This window comes from Mustela nivalis, assembly GCF_964662115.1.
Source record: "Mustela nivalis genome assembly, chromosome: 2".
NCBI lineage: Eukaryota > Metazoa > Chordata > Mammalia > Carnivora > Mustelidae > Mustela > Mustela nivalis.
Window position 1 is genome coordinate 106,391,684 of NC_139021.1, and position 21,193 is coordinate 106,412,876.

The window sequence follows — 21,193 nt, forward strand, 5'->3', positions numbered from 1 at the left end:
ATTGTCAGGAAGTTCCAGCAGCACATCTTCCCGTGTCTCGCCCACTGCAGCTTATCACTCCCTCCCTTGGTGGCAAACTGAAGTGCCCTGTCTTTCAGCATCTGTTGCACTGGAGCTCAGCACTGCCTCCAGTGGTGGGAAGCTGAATAATGAGAGTTGTTTGGTGGCATGGCAGTGAAGAATTCTGTCACCGGAAGCAATGCTTAGCTGTATTGTGAGAGCAGCTGGGAGACGTGCCAGTCAGCTTGCAACCACTTCGGGCAGTTGTGAGCTGCATTGTGAGACCCTGGAAGAAATGGGAAAGTCATTGGTCAGTTAGAGTGTGAGTGATGCCAGAAGGTTTTGCAGTGTTCATTAATGCCATGAGAGGTGGTGAGCTAGAGTGGTCAGCTAGAGTGTGAGTGATGCCAGAAGGTTTTGCAGTGTTCATTAATGCCATGAGAGGTGGTGATGATCTGCAGTGTGAGACAGTTAATGGTGTGGCTTTGCAAAATGTGGCCACTAGAGGCAGTGTGGAGGAGCAGCGTGAAACCTTGGTAGAAGTGCAGTGACAGTCCCATCACTGGAGGGGGTGGTCAGTTGCAGTGTGAGGGATGCCTGATGGCTTTGCAGTGCTGCTTACAGCCACTAGTGGCAGTACAAGGCCATGGATGACATGGCTATGCACCTTATCTCCACTGGAGGCAATGCTGAGCTGCAGTTTGAGGCACTAAAAGGAGTGCCAGTGAAGTGTCCCACCACTGAAGCTAGTGGTCAGCTGCCGTTTGGGGCATACCAGAAGGCTTTGCCGTGCTCCTTACTGTCATTAGAGGCAGTGGTGAGAAAGAGTGGGAGACCATAGGTAGCATGGCTTTGCAACTTGTTGCTACTGGAGGCAAAGCCCTGCAAGAGTGGCCACTCAGGTTCCTACCACTCGAGGCAGTGGTGAACTGCAGTGAGAGTTCCTGGAAGAAGTTGCCATGTCAGTTCCTGCCACTGGAGACAACAGTGAACTGCAATTCAAGATGCTGCAAGGAGTGGCAATCTAGTTACCTAGCCCTGGAAGCAGTGGTGGGCTGCACAGTGAGATGCTGGAAAAGGAAGTTGTGCTGATTTTTGCTACTGGAGGCAGAGGTCAGCTGCCTGTTGCTAGGGATGCCAGGATGCTTTGCTGTGTCATTTATGGCCAAAGATGCAGTGTTGATATGCAGTGCGAGTCCGTGCCTGGCATTGCTGTACACATTGTCTCCACTGGAGGCAGTGGCTAAGCTGCAGGGTGAGATGCTGCAAGGAGTGGCAGTGCAGTTTCCTGCAATTAGAGGCAGTGGTGAGCTCCAGTGGGAGACACTGGAAGAAGTGGTAGTGTTGGTTCCTGCTACTGGAGGCAGAGGTCAGCTGTAGTGGGAAGGACACCTGAAGATTTTGCAGTGCTTCTTATGGCCACTAGAGTCAATGTTGACATGCAGTGTGTCTCCCTGAGGCATTGTTGAGCTACAGTGTGAGACCCTAAAAGAGTGGCAATGCAGTTTCCTATCATTGGAAGCAGTAGTGAGCTGCAGTTTAAGGTGCTGCAAGGCCTGGTAGTGAAGGTTTTTTTTTTTTTTTTTTTTTTAACCGCTGGTGGCAGTGGTGGGCTGCAGGGCAAGACCCTAGGAGAGGCAGTGTCCATTCCCACCACTGGAGACAGTGGTCAGCAGCAGTGTGAGGAATGTCCGAAGGCTTTGCAGTGCTGTGTACAGTCACTAGAGGCAGTGTTGAGATGCAGTTTGAGACCATGAGTGGCTCGGCTGAGCAGCTTGTTGCTACTGGAGACAAGGTTGAGCTGCACTTTGAGGCATTGGAAGGAGTGGCAGTCTAGTTACCTAGCACTGGAAGCAGTGGTGAGCTTCAGGAAGAAGAAGAAGAAACTATGTCTTTTTTTCCTGGAAGAAGAAACTATGTCTTTCTTTCCACTGGAGGCAGTGGTCAGCTGCAGTGTGAGGGATGTCAGAATGCTTTGCAGTGCTGATTACTGCCACTGGAGGCAGTAGACAGTTGCAGTGCCAGCCACTGGAAGAAGTGGCAGTGTTGGTTCCTGCCACTGGAAGTATGAGCTCTTAGTCCAAATCTCATGAGAACTCAGGCAGTTCTCGTGAGATTTTTACCCAAATATCATGAGAACTCCTTCCAAATACCATGAGATGAGGACTTATTCCAAATTTCGAGAGATCTCAGTACAAATCCTGAAAGATTTCAGTACATCTCATGCGATCTCCATCTGAATCAGGAGTCAAATGTATACATAAGGTCTTATATTTAAGAACAAAATGTGTTAACTTAAATAAGATAAACACTTGAAGATAAGGAGTTAAAAAGAACAGAGCTAATCAGAGCATATAAATGGTAGGCCCTGATATAATTTGAATAAGCAATTTTAAAGGATAAAACGAAACAAAAATATCAAAGAGTGTTTGCCAATAAAATTGAGTAAGAGTGTGTTTTATAAGACTAGGAAAAGTAGAAAAAGAACAAACAATATTAATAACACACAGAGATAAAATTTTATGATCAGTACAGATTCAAAACTAGTAACAGGGTAATGTAGAAAATTATATGCCAAGAAATTGAAAAGTACATACAAATGGAAAATTTTTTGATGAATATGTTTTAAAATAAAAAAATATGATTTTGGATTCTATTCCCCACATTATGACAGAATTTATGTGTTCAGAAACATTCTCCAAATGGAGAACACATTAAAAATTTGGATAAAATAAAATTAACTCCTAAATTTATGTGTAAACTAGCAGTAAATTAATTGAAATTCTGACATTATAAAGAATGAGTATAGGAATATTAATAAGCTTTGAAGTTACTTTCACCACTTAGAGAATTTGCACATGTCTGGTGTACTAGACTTTGAAGTTTATGGGGTGAATATTTGAGGAAGACAGAGACAAAGCCTGGTGGTTCTCCAAAATGGTGAGCTATTCAATGTGAGATTCTTCATAAATTCAATACCTTTCTTAAAGAAAATAGCTTTAGAAGTTAAGAAATGGAAAACTATTTTATCCTACATAGTACAAACATAGATATTCCAGCCCAATTTTTCTCAACAGCATTCCAAACCACAAACCTACAATTACATGTATATATCAGTATAATTCACACAACATGCATGGTTCCAAACAACAAACCCCAAATCTGCTCACCAGATTGGCAAAAATGAATGAAGCTTCTTTGCACAATAATTTAATTTAAAAGCAAAGCTGAAAGAATTTTCATAGATAAAATAATAAGGAATCTGTTTTAACAGTCAATTTCTACAAAACATACCACAAAACAAAACTTTGTGATGAAAATTACAAGATGAAAATAAGAATAGAATCAGAACAGATATTACATTATTGAAACTGTAGATAATAGGAATACCATATAGAGAAAAAATATTTAATATGTCTAAATAAATATGTTAAAGCCAGACTCATAGTCTGAATAATCTTATTAACATAAAAATAACTCTATTACTGAAAAAATTGTAACATATTAGGGGTGCCTGCATGGCTCATTTGGTTGAGTGACTTTTGGTTTTGGCTTGGGTCATGATTTCAGTCATGGGATTGAGCCCCAAGTCAGGCTCCTAGCACAGGAGTCTGCTGGAGAGTCTCTCTCCATCTCCCTCTGCCCTCTGTCCCTCTCCCTGCTCATGCTCTCTCTCTCTCAAATAAATAAATAAATAAATAAATCTTTATAAAAAATGTGACATTTAAAAGATTATATTCCTCAGGTTGTGGAAGTGCAGAGACCTAAGATGAGAGAAGGTGAGATCTCTGAGATATATGCAAGTAGTAAACATGGACTTCTTCCCAATGGCTCTGTTGAACCAATGCAAGCACAGTAGTTATTGAAGATTCCTTGATACAGGAAATACAAAAATATAAAATATAGGACACAGTAGATGTGGGGAGTCTAAAATGTTACCTCCATATAAAAAAGGAAACAAATGTGAACAATAATTAAATTTACTGCACAGAAGGAGACAGAATGGAACATATATATCTTCAAATTGGTGTTAAATAGGAAGAAAACCAATTTCCGTTAAGAATTCATAACCAGGGGTACCTGAGTGGCTCAGGTGGTTAAGGATCTGACTCTTGGTTTCTGCTTCAGTTGTAATCTGAGGGTCATGAGATTGACCCCCATGTTGGGTTCCACGGTCAGAGTGCAGTCTGCTTAAGGTTCTCTCTCCCTCTGGTCCTCTTCTATCTCCCTCTCCCTCTATCTCTGTCTTAAATAAATAAATAAACAAATAGAAAGAAAAAGAATTCATGCAGGATGGTGACATAGGTAATTTCTGACTTCACTTCCTCTCAAAAGAATGACTCACAACTATTCATGAACGAGATGCCACTGACAGAATTGTAGAACATAGGAGTGAGGCTGAAGCATCCCCTGAACCACAGAGAACAAGACAGACTTTTAGAGGGGTTAGGGAAAGAGATACATACTGATTGTATTGCCCCTCCCCCAGGCTGGCATGGCACCAAGCACAGGGATTTCTTCTGAGCCTACATCTCCAGTGGGAAAAGAGAGCCCAGGGGTGGAATCCGGCCCCTCCAGTGTTGCAGGCACTTTGTGAGGGCCTCTTTTCTGGTCTGGTCTCACAGGAATAGCAGGGGAATCTTCAGGTCAAAACTGGGACTCTGTGACAGAGAAGGGAGAGGGGCTTCCAACAACTTGCACTCAGGTATTGGCAGACTGAGTTCCTGCCTGCAGAGCCTAAATAGTAGTTCCAATCAGTAGCTTTGCTCCCCTGCAGAACCAGTCAGTAGTGCAGTGTGACCAGGGGTGCCGGTCTGCCTGATTCAGGTCCTTGAATGAGCAGTTTGCTGGTCTGGAACCTAGTCTGCCCATGCCCAGGTAGGGGACCTGAGTCATAGAGCCATCTGGTCGGGCATGGCTCCCAGTCCCTGGTAAATATGAGAGCTGAAAGCTGTTGAAATACCTGAAAGCTGTGTAACTCAGCCAGTCTGGAGCCAAGAGGTGGAAGGGCAGAGTTGGTCACCCTCAGAGCAAACTCTATGGACCTTTTTGACCAGGGAAAGTGGGGCACAGTTCAGCTTGAGCTAAGACCACAAGCAAAGAACCTTAGCAGCCTTGGAATTGCTTCTCTTGCTGCACATGTGCAGAAAAACTAATCTGTAGACCAACTCATTGCTGAATACAGCCTTCAGCTTGCCTGCCTAGGGAACCTAACCAGAGTATATATGAGAAGCTGTATAGCCCAGCCATCAGCCCTGCTTACAGTGACACTTAACAGAGAGCACAGCCTGTGGCTTTCTCTTTCAGCAGAGCAAAACTCGTGGCCTCATCTGACCAGGGAACTCAGGGAACACTCCTGCCTGATTCAGGTCTCTAAACAACAAGTAGCGTAGGTCCTGTTTTATCCTGCTACCTTGCCAGACCCAGGAAGTTAAGTTATAGCTCCACCTATTGCTAAATACAGTACCCAGTCCTGATCTACAAATGCAGACAACTTTGGAGGCCATCTTATAGCCGTAGGTGGGCAGGCAAGCAAGCCAGCAGTCCAATCCAGCTATTATAAGTCAATGGCACAATCACACCCAAACTGAGCTTGGCCCAAAATAGACCTTAATAGCAGGCCCCACCTGTTCAAGAATATTACCAGCAGACATGTCCAAACACCCAAACTGAGCTGCAAAAGTAAAGGACTATCTCTGCAGAAGCAAACCTGTAAATTCTGGAAGAGGAGCCCACTTTCTCAAATGCCCAGATGCCAACATAAGGAATCAAGGATCACAAAAAAACAGGGAAACAGGACACCACCAGATGGAACTAATAAGGCTCTATTAACTGACCCCACAGAAATAGAGATCTATGGTCTGTCAGACAAAAAGTTCAGAGTAAGTTTAGTGAACTACAAGAACACAGAGAGACAACTAAATGAAATGAAGGAAATAATACATGAACAAAACAAAAAGTTCAACAAAGAAATAGAAACCTTTAAAAAATCCCAGAAATTCTAAAGTTAAAAAATACAATAACTGAGCTGAAGAATTCAACAGAGAGCTTCAAAAGCAGACTGAAACCATGTCCTGGAAGAGAAGACATTTGAAAGTATCCAGACAGGGAAAAAGAATGAAAAGAATGAAAAAGAGTGAAGAAAGCCTATGGGATTTATAAGACACAATAAAAACAAACAAACAAAACAAAACAAAACCCCAACAATATCTGCATTATGGAAACTCTAGAAAGATAAGAGAAGGATAACAGGATAGAAAATATATTTAAAGCAATTGAACTTCCCAAGTCTGGGGAGAGAAACAGACATCAAAATCCAAATAGGCTGAACCTGAATATGGCTACCCAGAAACACATTAGAACTAGATTTTCAAAAGCCAAATATAAGGAATTTTGAAGGAAAAGGAAAAAGGAGAGAAATTACATTTAAGGACATCCCCATGATATGATAGATGAATATTTCCAACAGAAACTTTTCAAACTAGGAGAGAAAGGGATGACATATTCAAAATGTGGAAACAAAAAACCTGTCAGTCAAGAACTCTACACTCAGTGAAGTAGTCCTTCAGAAATGAAAAGGGATAAAAACTTTCTCAAACAAACCAAAGTGAGGGAATTCAACACTGTGAGACCTGTCTTACAAGAAATGTTAAGGGAGTTCTTTGAGTGGAAGAAAATGATGTTAATTAACTTCATAAAAACATCAGGAGATAGTGTAGAACTCCTTGGTAATGGTAAACATGTAGTCAAAGTTAAAATCTACAACATGAAAATGATGTTGTATAATTCACTTATAACTCCAGTTTAAAACTTAGAAAAAAAATAGCAAAAAAAAAGCCATAACAACAATAATCTGTTATTAGCTATATAACATAAGAGATACATAAATTGTAGCATCAATAATCTAAAATTTGAGGGGAAAGAGAAGTAGAAGTGTAAAGCTTAGGGATTCTATTAAAATTTAGTCATTATTAGTTTATTATTTTATTTTATTTTATTGAAACTTTATTTAGTTTTTAATGTTAAGCAGCAATTGTCCATTTTATTAATTTTAATATATTTAACAAATGTTTTCAGAGTGTCATAACACACTATTCCAGACACCGTTTATCCACTGAATTAGGAGTAGATGACCCATGTTGCAGTGACATTTCAGTCTGATAAATCCTGAATAATAAATCATTTATTCGTATGTGTAAGCTTAAATATTTCTTCTCATAAAAGAATGGCAATATCATCTGGTTGGATGGGCCTAATGAGCTAATATATGTGAAAGGGTAATGTTGTGCCGTCCTCAAGAGAAGTAAGTTGTAACTGACAGGTTGTTGAGTGAGTACTACTTCTCTGGCTTCCCTACTCCAAGAACACATATTCTGATATAATCAATATATCTGATATTCACTCCTTAACTTGCAACATTTTGAAGAGAGCAAAGGACATGAAAATAAATGCTTCCCAGAATGACAAGTTGTTATTAGTTTAAAATAGGGTGCATAATTTCAGGATATCTTATGTAAGACTCAGGGTAAGCACAAAAAGAAAAACCTGTAGTAATTACACACACACACACACACACACACACACACACACACACCCCATGATAAAGATGTCAAGTGCAATGATACCTAAAGACATCAAAACAAAACAAAACAAAACAGAACACAAAAAGATAGTAGGTTAAGAAACAAAGAACAATGGATCTACAAAACAACCAGAAAACAAATTAATAAAATAGCAATAATAAGTCCTTACCTATTAATTATCTTAAATATAAACAAATAATTCTCCATTCAAATACATAGAACAGCTGACGTTTAAAAGAAAGATCTAATGACATGCCGCCTAAAGGAGACTCATTTTAGTTTTAAAGGCACACACAGGGGGTGCCTGTGTGGCTCAGTGGGTTAAAACTCTGCCTTTGGCTCAGGTCATGGTCTCAGGGTCCTGGGATCGAGCGCGACATCCGGCTCTCTGCTCAGCAGGGGAGCCTGCTTTCTGCCTACTTATGCTCTCTCTCTCTCTCTAAAAAAAGAAAAAAATAAATAAAAATACACACGGACTGACAGTGAAGGGATGGAAAAAATGTATTTCTAGCAAATGGCAACAACCAAAAAAAAAAAAAAAAAAGAAAAGAAAAAAAAAAGTATAGGTAGCTATACTTATATAAGACAAAATAGACTTTAAAATAAAATAATAAAGAGGTACAGAAGGCTACTATATAATGATAAAAGGATCAACACATCAAGAAGATGTGACAATTGTAAATATTTATGTACCCCAAATTGGAGCATCTAAATATATAAAGCAAACCATAACAGAACTAAAAAGGAAAAATAAACAGCAATACAATAATAGTTGGGGACTTTAATACTCCACTCAACAATGGATACATCATCTAGACAGAATCAATAAAGAAACAGCAGATTGGAACAACACTGTAGAATAAACGGACCCAAAATACTCTGAGAACAGTACAATACACATTCTTCTCAAGTACGCATGAAACTTTTCCTAGGATAGACCTTAGGTTCGGCCATGAAACAAGTTTTAACAAATCCAAGAAAATTAAGATCTAGCAACTAACCTTTGTGACCATAGTGGCATTACACTAGAAGTCCATTACAAGAGGAAAACTGGAAAATTCACAAATGCATGGAAATGGAAGAGTTTTCTGAATGACCAATGAATCAGAGAACCAAGAGAGTTAGTTCTTTGAAAAGATTACCAAAATTGATAAACCTTTATCTAAAATAACCTAGGGAAAAAAAAGAGGAATCAACTCAATAAAATTGTAAATGAGAACCTGACATGCAATAGATATCACAGAAATACAAAGGGTCTATAAGAGTCTGCTAGGAAGAACTGTACATCAACACAGTGGAAAATCTAGGAATAGAAAAATTCTTAGAAACATACAACCTACCAAGATGAATCAGGAAGCGATAGAAAATCTGACTGAACAATTGCTAGAAAGGAGATTGAATTGGTAATCAATAATCTCTCCAAAAAGAAAAACTCAGGACCAAATGGCCTCACTGGTGAATTTTACCAAATATTTAAACAAGATTTAATATTAATCTTTCTCATATTCTCAAAAAAATAATTAAGGGTAGGGAAAACTCTCACACTCATTTTCTGAGACAAGAATTACTTTGATAACAAAGCCAGAAAAGGATATCACCAGAAAACAAACCATACATCAACATCCCCCATGAATACAGATACAAAAGTCCTGCCTGAAATACTAGCAAACCAAATTCAGCAGCATGTGAAAGGATCATTCGCCATGACCAAGTGGGATTTAAACCTGGAATGCAAGGATGATTCAACACACACAAATCGATCAATATCCTATACCACATGAATAGAAAGAAAGGAAAAAAATCACAAGATATTTCCAACACACAAAAAATGTATTTGACAAAATTAAACAGTCATTCATGATAAAAACTCTCAATAATTTGGGTATAGAGGGCATATACCTTGACATAATGAAGGCCTTATTTGACAAGCCCATAGTTAAGAGTACACCTGACACCAAAATTTTAAGGCTTTTCCTCTAAGATTAGGAACAAGACAACGGTGCCCATGCACACCACTCCTATTAAACATAGTACTAGAAGACATAACCAGAGCAATCAGAAAAGAAAAAGAAAGAAAATATAGCCAATTATGGAAAGGAAGAGTAAAATTCTATTTGCAGATGACATGATTTTATGTACAGAAAATCCTGAAGACTCTACCAAAATATTACTAAATCTAATGAATAAATTCAGTAAAGTTGTAGGATACAGAACATAAAAAATTAGTAACATTTCTATACACTAACAACAAATTGTCTGAAAAAGAAATTTTTAAAAAGATCTCCTTTATAATAGCATCCAAACCAATGAAATACTCAGGAATAAGTTTAGTTAAGGAGGTGAAATATCTCTACCCTTCAAACTATAAGATGTTGGTGAAAAGAAAAAAGAGAGAGAGAAGATACAAATAAAGGGAAAGTTATTCTGTGTTCATAGAGTGGAGGGATTAATATTGTTAAAACGTCAGTACTACCAAAATCCATCTATGGATTCAACATAATCACTATCAAGACTCCAATAGCATTTCTTACAGAAGTAAAAAAACAAAAAAACCAAATCTTAAAATATATATGGAACCATGAACTGACCCTGAATAAACAGCAATCCTGAGAAAAGAGTGGGAGGCATTATACTTTCTGATTTCAAGCTATATTACAAAGCTTTATCAATCAAAAGAATATGATATTGGCATCAAAACAGACAACAAAATGAAAAGAAAACCTATGGAATGGGAAAAATGGGCATATTATATATCTGATAAGGGATTAATATCCAAAATATATAAAGAACTCATACAATGCATGGTAAAAAATACCAAGTAATCAAACTAAAAAATTGGCAAAGGACCTGAATAGACATTTTCCCAAAAAGTATCAATGAATCACCAACAGGTACATGAAAAGTTGAAAAGTTGCTGTGCATCACTAGTTATTAGGGAAATGCAAGTCAGAACTGTAATGAGATTCACTTGACACCCACGGGAGTGCCATCACCCATTGACAAGAACAATAAGACTGCTTATAAGGAGGCTGTTAATGACAGTGTCGTGTTGGCATTACCACATCCCCACTGGACTTCTGATGTCTGCAACATCTGCCAAAATCAGAAGAGCCGAAGTTTAGTACCAGCCTCCTCCTTACCCTGTTAACAAGACTTGCTTTTCCCAAATCATATTTAAGCCAAACTTTTATTTTTTTTAATTTTTTAACCTCTTTTTAAAAAAGTTTTTAATTTTTAAATTTTTTATAAACATATAATATATTTTTATCCCCAGGGGTACAGGTCTGTGAATCGCCCAGTTTACACACTTCACAGCACTCACCAAAGCACATACCCTCCCCAGTGTCCATAACCCCAACCCCCTTCTTTCAACCCCCCCTTCCCCCAGCAACCCTCAGTTTTGTTTTGTGAGATTAAGAGTCACTTATGGTTTGTCTCCCTCCCAATCCCATCTTGTTTTATTTATTCTTCTCCTACTCCCTTAAGACCCCATGTTGCACCACCACTTCCTCATATCAGGGAGATCATATGATAAGCCAAACTTTTAATCTAAGAGTTTGGTGGTGAACAATTTTAATTATGCAAGGAGATGTCCTGTGTTTGCCTATGTTGCTTCAGCTCGTTCCTCCTGATGAACCCAGTCCCTGGGAACCATGTGAAAAAGGGACAGACATTTGGTACAGCCCAAGACAGAGGAGTGTGTTTTATTTCAGTCATCTGCCTGAGCAGCCTGTGGACAGCAGGAGCCAAGAGCAGCCAAAGGTACTACTCTTGACCGGTTCTCTTAGGTTACATGTGAAGCGCAGATCCACCAGGGCCTAGCACCCCCTTGGCGGCTGAGTCTGAAAGGGAATCAAGCCCTCCTGTTTGGTGACCAGAGCTCTAGCGGCAATACCCAGGATGCCCCTACCCCCCAAACATCTCTCCAAAGCCCATTACCCTGGCATTTCAGAAAAGATGCCTGCCTTCGTTTGGGCTTACTGAGAAGCCCCTGTGTAGTTGTAGAATAACCGGGTATGTGTGTAAGGGATCCAGACAGTCCCAAGTGCTCTGAATTTGGATCTCACCAGCCTGTTTACATCACCAGACCTCACATCCCTCAGGAGCAGCTGCATTGGATACACTGCCCGAGGGCCCCTTTGCCCTCTCTCGGTGTTACTCAGAGCGGGATGCTTAGCTGCAGAGCCTGGAGCTGATGGTTCTCAGGTCTGGGCCGAAGGGGTGTCCTGTAATTTCAGATGCTCTTGTTGCTAAAGCCCACAAACCCTTCTTTGACTCCTGTGGGAACTCAGCAAACAACTTACCTCGGGTGTTAGAAATAAGATTACCCCAAACTGTCAGAAATTATGTTTTGATTTCATTTTGCCCAGAACACTCCATCATTTAAGTGCTCTGCTTTTAGGGAAACAAACTGGCGATGTGAAACAGGTTGTCCGGAAGAGGGAGCCCAAACCTCAAAAGATGCAAAAAGATCACTGAACAGTGTAACAATGTAGGGGGAGCCTATGCCCAGAGCGAAGCCTCCCACCGGCCCTTCTGTGCGGGTACTAAGTGCTGGAAGACAGGGTCATTGCTTGGAGGAGGCTGAAGGTCCTCCTGGCCTAGGAAAGAGAGCGGCCCGTGCTGGAAAGAGAGAGCTGACCTCCAAACAAGCCGGAATGCAGGCGAATCTATTAGAGAGGGCACGGATTGCATGGAGCACTGGGTGCGGTGCAAAAACAATGAATACTGCTACGCTGAAAAGAAATGAAAAATTAAAAAAAAATAGATAAAAGCAATACAAATGCAATTTTATACAACTTACGCTTAAGTGGGTTTTTCTTGTAGGTGGGGTATGTTCACTGACAGGTAATAGCTTACTGAGTATCTTCTAATATTCTGATTTTGTGTTGTTGTGTTATTATTTTTGTTCCAGATCCCAAGCGAGGAGTTTATATCTGGGCCCACATAAAAAGGCAGGCACATAAAGCACCATTTAAAAGATAAATTATGATGACTAAATTGTCCAAAAAAGAAGAATTCATTTTTGGAGAAAATAATCTCATAATCTAATTTTTAGTTTTGATATATCCCTTCTTTGTATTACCAAATTACAGCATGTTATCTTTCTTATAAAATAAATTTGTTAATTTTCTACTATTTGTGACTAGAAAATACACTTGTACAAAACTCAAACAGAAATAATGTGAAAGCCTGACGATTCACAGAGCTGTACCGCTAGGGCAAATAACGCATTATATGTTAATAAAAATAATTAATAAAAAAGAAATAATAATAAATGATAGATAATACATAATCAGTAAATGCACGTTCATTTTCAGCACCCCCCCCATGGCGATGAACTGTATGTCACATTTACCTTGCTTTCCAAACACATATGTACACACTGTATCGGACTACTTGCAGCCTACTTTCGGTACTTAACACCACATGCCTGTTTTATGGATTAACATAATTCAGCTATTTTACTGATGCATACAAGATATTCTGTGGTCTGGGTATATCATATTTATTTAATCAATTCCCACTTTACAGACACGAGGTCAGCTGCTCTAGGAAGCAGGCATGTGTGTAATGAACAGAGCTTTCTCTACATTCTCTGGGGGCTGAATTTTGCCTGGGGTGTGTGAAGGGTTTTGAGAGGATGCAGTGAATGAAGAAGGCAATCAGCAGTGGAGAGATCTAGGGAGATTGAGCAGGGGTTATCCTGGAGACTGTTGTGGGAAGGGAAGAAGGAGGTGGGAGGATTTCGAAAAATCACAGAAAATATGTTGCTCCCCAGCAAAGTTGTGTTCGGCCACCGACAAGGTGGAAATTCTACTTGGGAGGTGTGGCCACTATGAAACTGGGATGCCATCTACGTCTGTGTAGCAACTTTTTGGAAAGTTTCAATAATTCTTCAAAATGGGACATAATTCTTGGGGTTCTCCTTACCTTGTAAAAGCAAACTTGAGAACCTTATTTTTATAGACTTTACCTTATTTTACAGGTTTTTAAAAAAAATTTTTGTTTTAATTAGCCCATTTCAGACCAGAGATAGCTAGCTAGAAGGCACTGTAATTAAGAGAATATTCTCCACAGTAAGACTTACAAATATTTACTTAGAGTTGTTTTATTCTAGACACTAACTGGTGTTCTCTAATCTCTAGGTAAAGTCCAAGGCCACTTCATCAGCCTACTAACTTCATTTTACCCACATACCCAGTTTGTATGTACGTCCTGACCATAAAGTCCTGCCTGATCCCAGAGCCCCTGCTCTGTGACCATCATGTCCGTGTTTAAAGTTACAGGGAGAGATCATTTAAAATATCTTCTAGTATTTGAAAAGAATCCAATTATACTTGAACATTCTTCTGTTGATTTGTTTTTCAGTTGTTCTGAAATCCAAGAGAGGGAGGATGTCAGCATGCTCCCATTTCACAGTGGATGGCAGCCCATGGCACAGAGCAGATGAGTTAGAGAAACTGACACTGTGCCTGGCCAACAGTAGAGGTGTGAGGCTATGCCATGTGCCCTCACGTGCATTGGGCTCTGAACATCACACAGATGGTTGTGCGCACTGTTACTGTCTGAACAAGCCATCCCCAAGTCACTGGAGGAAACTCTTCAACACAACCAAAGTGTGTTTTTTGCCTATATGTCAGACTGTAACCAGTTAGATGACCAAGTGACCTGATCTTCCTGGAGCCTCTTTTCCAAGGGGCCACTCATGGAATCTGTTTCTTTATGTGAAGAAAAAAATTTTATATATCTAAGTTTTCCTCGCTCCTCGTTGCTATCTCACACTCTCAACTAACTTGTTCTGAGTGAAAATCCAGTGAGCGCAATAGCTGCCTGCTCCTGAGCCCTTCATGTCTGCCCCGAATGTCGACAAAGTGTCCTGCGATGTGTGACATCTACTCCACAGAGACCTCTCTTTTCATAATGTTTATGTTCCAAAGAATGGCTTCCACCTAGAAGGCTGAAAGAAGATGGTACTGGACCTGTCGCTTTTAGGGAATCCAATAGAGTCTAAAGCTCCATGGACGTTTAGGGACTGGTTCCTGGGGGGACCAGCCAATCTGTTTTGTATTTGGAACTGGAAGACACCAGGAGTGGAGACATGGCATGATTCCAGAGGACCTGAAGTTTGGAGTAGCCATCCTCAACATCCTCATGGGAGCCATGCTCTAACAGCAGCACTGAGCAGGAGTTACCTCGTGTCACCAGACGAGACATTGTGTGCTAAAGGTAGTTGGCTGTGTCTATTTTGTGCATCAGGCACAACCTTAGTTTTGGTAAAATATGACAGTGAGTGATCATTACCCATGTTATCTGGTTCTATAAAGTCATCTGTCCTGTCACCGGAGCGAACGAAAATGCACCGATTAGGGGCTGACAAAGACAGTCTTAGGACAGCCTTTTCTTTTGTCTGGTGTGTCTTCTTCAGGCTGTACAACGAGTGTATTTGTTGGGTGCCGATGGCCACTGTTCTTCAATGGGGAGAGTGGTGACAAGAAATATCATCAACACAACACGGGCTCAGACCTGGGGTTCTGTCACAGAAGATCCCATTGTCATTTGACAATAGTTCTGAGAGTTAATTTTTAATTTTTTCTTATTATTTTTATTACGTTAGTATTTAAAAATATTTCTGAAATCACAGGAGGACAGCTGTTATCAGACATACTGTCACTGGTTGATCTGCTTGTCCGATGCTTGCGAGTCATCTCAGAGGATGATTGCCTGCCCCTCCAGATTTAATCACTGCGTGGTTTCAGATTTGACTGTGCTTGGGGGTGTGTGGCGGCGTGTGTGCTGCCTGATAGCAATGAGTGGTGCTCACTGTGGCTACTGTACCCTTGAGCCCGGCTGATTTAGGGCAGAGCCGGGGCAGCTGGGGGCAGTCAGGAGGAAGGGATCCAACGTGGCACATGCGTGGTTTTCTGGTCAATAGTTGCAGAGAATCACAGGAATTATTTTTCTCTGGTGTCTGTGTCTGAAAGCGAATTTTGCAATTTTGCTTTTGTTATTATATGTTTTCATTTTTATGTCTATTATTTAAATTGAAGTATAATTAACATGTAGTTTATATCCATTTCAGGTGTACAATATGATTCAATAGTTCTATACATTTCTTAGTGCCCATCAGGATAAGTGTGCCTTTTTTATTTTTAAAGATTATTTATTTATTTATTTATTTGGCAGACAGAGATCACAAGTAGGCAGAGAGAGGGGGGAAGCAGGCTCTCTGCTCAGCAGAGAGCCCGATGCAGACCCACTGAACCACCCAGGCTCCCAAGGATAAGTGTGCTCTTAATTCCCTTTATATTACTCATTCCCCATGAACTTCCTCTCTGACAACCACCAGTTTGTTTTCTGTATTTGAGTCTTTTTGTTTGTTTGTTTCATTTTTTCTTTATTCATTTATTTTGTTTCTTAAATTCTACACATGAATGAAATCATATGTATTTTTGTCTTTCTCTAACTGACTTATTTCCCTTAGCATTATACCTCTATATCTATCCATGTTGCAAATGGCAAGATTCCATTCTTCTTTATGGCTGAGTAATATTGATTTTATATATATCTATACATCTAGATACATATCTCACATCTTTTTCACTTGGGTTGCTTCCTCATCTAAGCAAAGATACTGAGCCCTAACTCTTCTTTGGGTCTTCATTTCCTTATGAAACCTTCTGTGCCATGCAAAACTTTTTATTAAATAAATTTGCATGCTCTTCTCTTAATCTGTCCTTGATAGTTTAATTTTTAGACCTACCTGGAGACCCTAAGAGGGTTGGCAGAAACTTTCTTCCTATATATCAGCTACTGTTCTATTATTATTAATTATATTATCAGCTGAGAATGTACTTTATGTGATTTAAATTTTATTACTTCAGACTTGTTATGATTTGTAGTCCAGAATATGGTCTTCCATGTGCATTTGAGATAACTTGTGTTCTATTCTTAGAGGGAATGTTCTGTGAGCATCCATTGCTCAAGCTGGTTCTAAGTGCTATTCAGTTCACCTATAACATATTTGATTTTCTGACTTTTTTTTCTATCAATTCCTGAGTGAGGAATACTTAAATCTCTACCTAAAACTATGTTTTTACACCTTTTCTTTGAGATTTATGAGTTTTGCTTATGTGTTTTTAATGGATAAAAATTAAATCATAAAATGTAAAGTGATTTTAAAGCAAAAAATTCAGAGGAATATAGTTCATTCACAGTGTTGTACAACTAATATCTCTGTCTAGTTCAAAAACATTTCTATCACTCAAAAAAGCAATCTCATACCTATTAAGCATTCTCCTATCTCCCTGCTCCTCAGGGCTTAAAGACCATCATTATGTTTTCTGTGTCTGTCTTTACTTATTCTGGATATTTCGCATAAACGGAAGTACACAAAATGTAACTTTTGTGATTCATTTCTTTCACTTAGCTTGATTTCAGTGTTCATTGACATTGCAGAATGGATCAGCACTTGATTACTGATCAATCTCTGCTTGTTATATATTTATTCTGATTTTCTATTTCTTCTTTAGTCAGTCTTGGTAGTGTGTGTTTCTAGCAATTTTTCTATTTCATCTAAGTTATCCAGTGTGTTGGTGTACAGTTGTTCACATTATTCTCTTATAATCACATTTTATTTTTGTAAGTTCAGATATAATGACCCCATTTTTATTTCCTATTTCAGTTACTTGAAGTTTATCTCTTTTTCTTAGTCTAGCTAAAAGGTTTGTCAATTTTGTTGATCCTTTCAAAAGTCAAGTTCTGGTTTCATTAGTCCTTTCTGTTTTCCATCCTGTATTTCATTAATTCCTGCTTATGGTGACTATTTGCATGAAGTATATTTTCCATACTTTCACTTTCAATATATTTGTATCGTTTAATATCAAGTGAATCTATTGTAAGAAGTGCATATTTAATAATTAAAAAATACACTGAGCCAATCCTTAAATTTGATTAGTGAATTTAATCTATTTATATTTATATTAATAAAGGACTTAACTCCTGTCATTTTGTTATTTACTTTCTCTATGTCTTTTTCCTTTTCTATACCTCATTTTCTATGATGGCTGTTTTTTTGGGATTTAATTGATTTTTCTTTTTGTAGTGTATCATATTGATTTCCTTCTCATTTCAACTTCTATACATTTTTAGGTAATTTTTAGTGGTTACCACTGGAATTACAATTAACACTATAGACATGAAATGCTCTAATTTGAATTGATGCCAGTTTAGTTTCAACAGATTAAAAAATCTCTGATCCTGTGCTGTCTTCTCCTTTATGTTGTTGTTGTCTAAAATGACATTTTTATACATTGTACACTGATTTAGATATATTTATAATCATTGTTTTATGCATTTGTCTTTTAAATATGTAGGAATTAAAATGAAGAATTATAAACTAAAATTGTAAACTAAAAATGCAATACTGCTAACTTTTATATTGGCCTACATATTTACCATTACTAGAGCTATTTGTATGGCCTTGAGTTACCATTCAGTGTCTTCTCACTTCAGCTTGAAATTGATGGTTGTTCTTACTCACACCAAGAAAAATGCCTTGAATGACCTTGTTTTTGTCTCTGTGCTTGACTGTGGGTCCTTCCTGTGTTATACTTCCTGGAGAGGTGGTCTTTTTGCATCTCTTGCTGCTTTACTCCTCAGTCCTTGGCAGTATTCCCAGTCTTCACAAATATTCTTTGTTCTTCCACATGGGTAGAGTATCTTTTACTTTCCCCACTTTGTTCCTTCGTTTCCAGTGTGTACCTACTAACATCTGAGACTTACGATTTTGAGGCCTTTCCTCTGGATTATATGGAGCTCTGCATTATATGTCTCAGAGAAGACTAAGTGAGTCCCGTTTCTACTTCAGGCATTTGTCTTTTCCAATTTTTGAGTTGTTTGCTTGCCATGAAAATACCATTTCTGATGTGGTCAAGAAAAGTCACTGATATGGAGTTTGTTCAGGTTTCATCTTTTAAGAATGGAACAATAGCTTTCTAACTCTATGTCTCTGAGGTGAATGTTCTTTTCTTTCTTTCTTTTGGTCTTTTTTTCTCTTTTATTTATTTTCAGCATAACAGTATTCATTATTTTTCCACCACACCCAATGCTCCATGCAATCCATGCCCTCTCTAATACCCACCACCTGGTGCCCCCAACCTCCCACCCCTTGCCCCTTCAAAACCCTCAGATTGTTTTTCAGAGTCCATAGTCTCTCATGGTTCACCTCCCCTTCCAATTTCCCTCAACTCCCTTCTCCTCTCTAACTCCCCATGTCCTTCATGCTATTTGTTATGCTCCACAAATAAGTGAAACCATATGATAATTGACTCTCTCTGCTTGACTTATTTCACTCAGCATAATCTCTCCCAGTCCCGTCCATGTTGCTACAAAAGTTGGTTATTCATCCTTTCTGATGGAGGCATAATACTCCATAGTGTATATGGACCATATCTTCCTTATTCATTCGTCCATTGAAGGGCATCTTGGTTCTTTCCAGTTTGGTGACCATGGCCATGGCTGCTATGAACATTGGGGTACAGATGGTGAATGTTATTTTCATTCTCTTGTTTGATTTTCACCATGTGTGGTAGCTATTCCTCTTGTTTTGTGCTTCAGTTGAGATGGTTCTATTTTTTGAAGATAGATATGTATTTCTGCTTCTTATTCCCTTTCTAAAAATTGTAGTATAGTTGAGACACAACAGTACATTAGTGTCAAATGCACAACATAGAGATTCAACATATAATGTTATGTTATGCTTACACTGTATTATGCTTATTGCAAGTGTAGCTACCACTTGTCACCATATGATGCTATTACAATATCATTGATAATATTACTGATGCTTTACTTTTCATTCTCATGATGTATTCATTCCATAACTGGAAACCTTCACCCATTTTGCTCATCCTCCTACCCCCTTCCATGTGACAACCATCGGTTTGTTCTCTGTATTTATAGGATTGATTCTGCTTTCATTCATTTGTTAATTTTTTTGGGATCCCACATATAGTGAACTCATATTTGTCTTCCTATTTGTCTGCTATTTGTTTTTATCTATCTGACTTATTTCATCTAATATATATCTTCTATGTCCTATTCTCTCTTATATGGAATGCATTTGTGGGAGAAGAGGCAGAATAATCTTACTCTATCACGTTATGTATTTATTTATTTAAAATTTCCTCCTTTTTATTCATCAGAGAAACAAGTTACCACAATTGAAACTAAGCCTGTCTCAATAACATTAGCATGTACAAACATATACCCAACAATGCTGCTTATTATGGCAAATTCAGTAATCAAAAGATCCAGGAAAAAGAGAAAACTCAAACATTTTCTTTGTTATCATTTCCTCAATGATAGCTCAAGAACCTATGATTTCTCTCGTAAAACTCTAAGAGCACATCATGTAGGTCCAGGAAATATTTTAGCCCAAGGAAGCTTTTAATGTAGAATATTATTACTTTAGATATTAGAAGATATTCAGATATATTATTAATCTGAAAATTCATTATTTGCAACAAGCCTCTATGCCTTACAGAATTATTTTTTATAAACAACTATTACTTAGATTAAAATTTTTACATTTGAAAATGCAGACTTTTTATTCTTTCTTTTTTTCTTTCTTTAAATTCCTTTTAAGTGTTCCAGAATTCATTGTTTATGCACCATGCCCAGTGCTCCATGCAATATGTGCACTTTGTAATACCCACCACCCCTCCAAAGTCCTCAGATTGTTTTTCAGAGTCCACAGTCTCTCGTGGTTCATCTCCCCCTCCAATTTTCCCCAAACTCCCTTCTCTCTCCATCTCCCCATGTCCTCTGTGTTATTCCTTATGCTCCACATATTTGTGGAGTGAAACCATATGATAATTGACTCTCTCTGCTTGACTTATTTCACTCAGCATAATCTCCTCCAGTCCCATCCATGTTGATACAAAAGTTGGGTATTCATCATTTCTGATGGAGGCATAATACTCCATTGTATATATGGACCACATCTTCCTTATCCATTTGTCTGTTGAAGGGCATCTTTGTTCTTTCTACTGTTTGGTGACTGTGACCATTGCTGCTATGAACACTGGGGTACAGATGGCCCTTCTGTTCACTACATCTGCATCTTTGGGGTAAATACCCAATAGTGCAATTGCAGGGTTATAGGGTAGCTCTAGTTTTAATTTTTTGAGGAACATCCACACTGTTTTCCAAAGTGGCTGCACCAACTTGCATTCCCACCAAAAGTGTAAGAGGGTTCCCCTTTCTCCTCATCCTCTTCAACACACGTTGTTAACTGTCTTTTAATTTTGGCCATTCTAACTGTGTAAGGTGATCTCTTGATGTGGTTTTGACTTGAATGTCTCTGATGGCCAGTGATGATGAACATTTATTCATTTATCTGATAGCCATTTGTATGTCTTCATTGGAGAAGTGTCTCTTCATGTCTTCTGCCCATTTTTTGACACGATTATCTATTTTGTGTGTGTTGAGTTTGAGGAGTTCATTATGGATCCTTGATATCAGCCCTTTGTCTGTAGTCATTTGCAAATATCTTCTTCCATTCTATGAGGTGCCTCTTTGTTTTGTTGACTCTTTCCTTTGCTGTG

At 38.6% G+C, this 21,193-nt stretch overlaps 1 pseudogene across 1 annotated transcript in view; it reads left to right on the plus strand.

Annotated features, from left to right (window-relative positions):
* Positions 1–646: 646 nt before the first annotated feature.
* LOC309859326 (protein phosphatase PTC7 homolog pseudogene) overlaps positions 647–21,193 on the plus strand; it is a 46,925-nt pseudogene continuing 26,378 nt past the window's right edge. Inside the window, exon 1 of the transcript in view lies at positions 647–817. The product of the transcript in view is annotated as a protein phosphatase PTC7 homolog pseudogene (transcript). The remainder of the gene's footprint in view (positions 818–21,193) is intronic.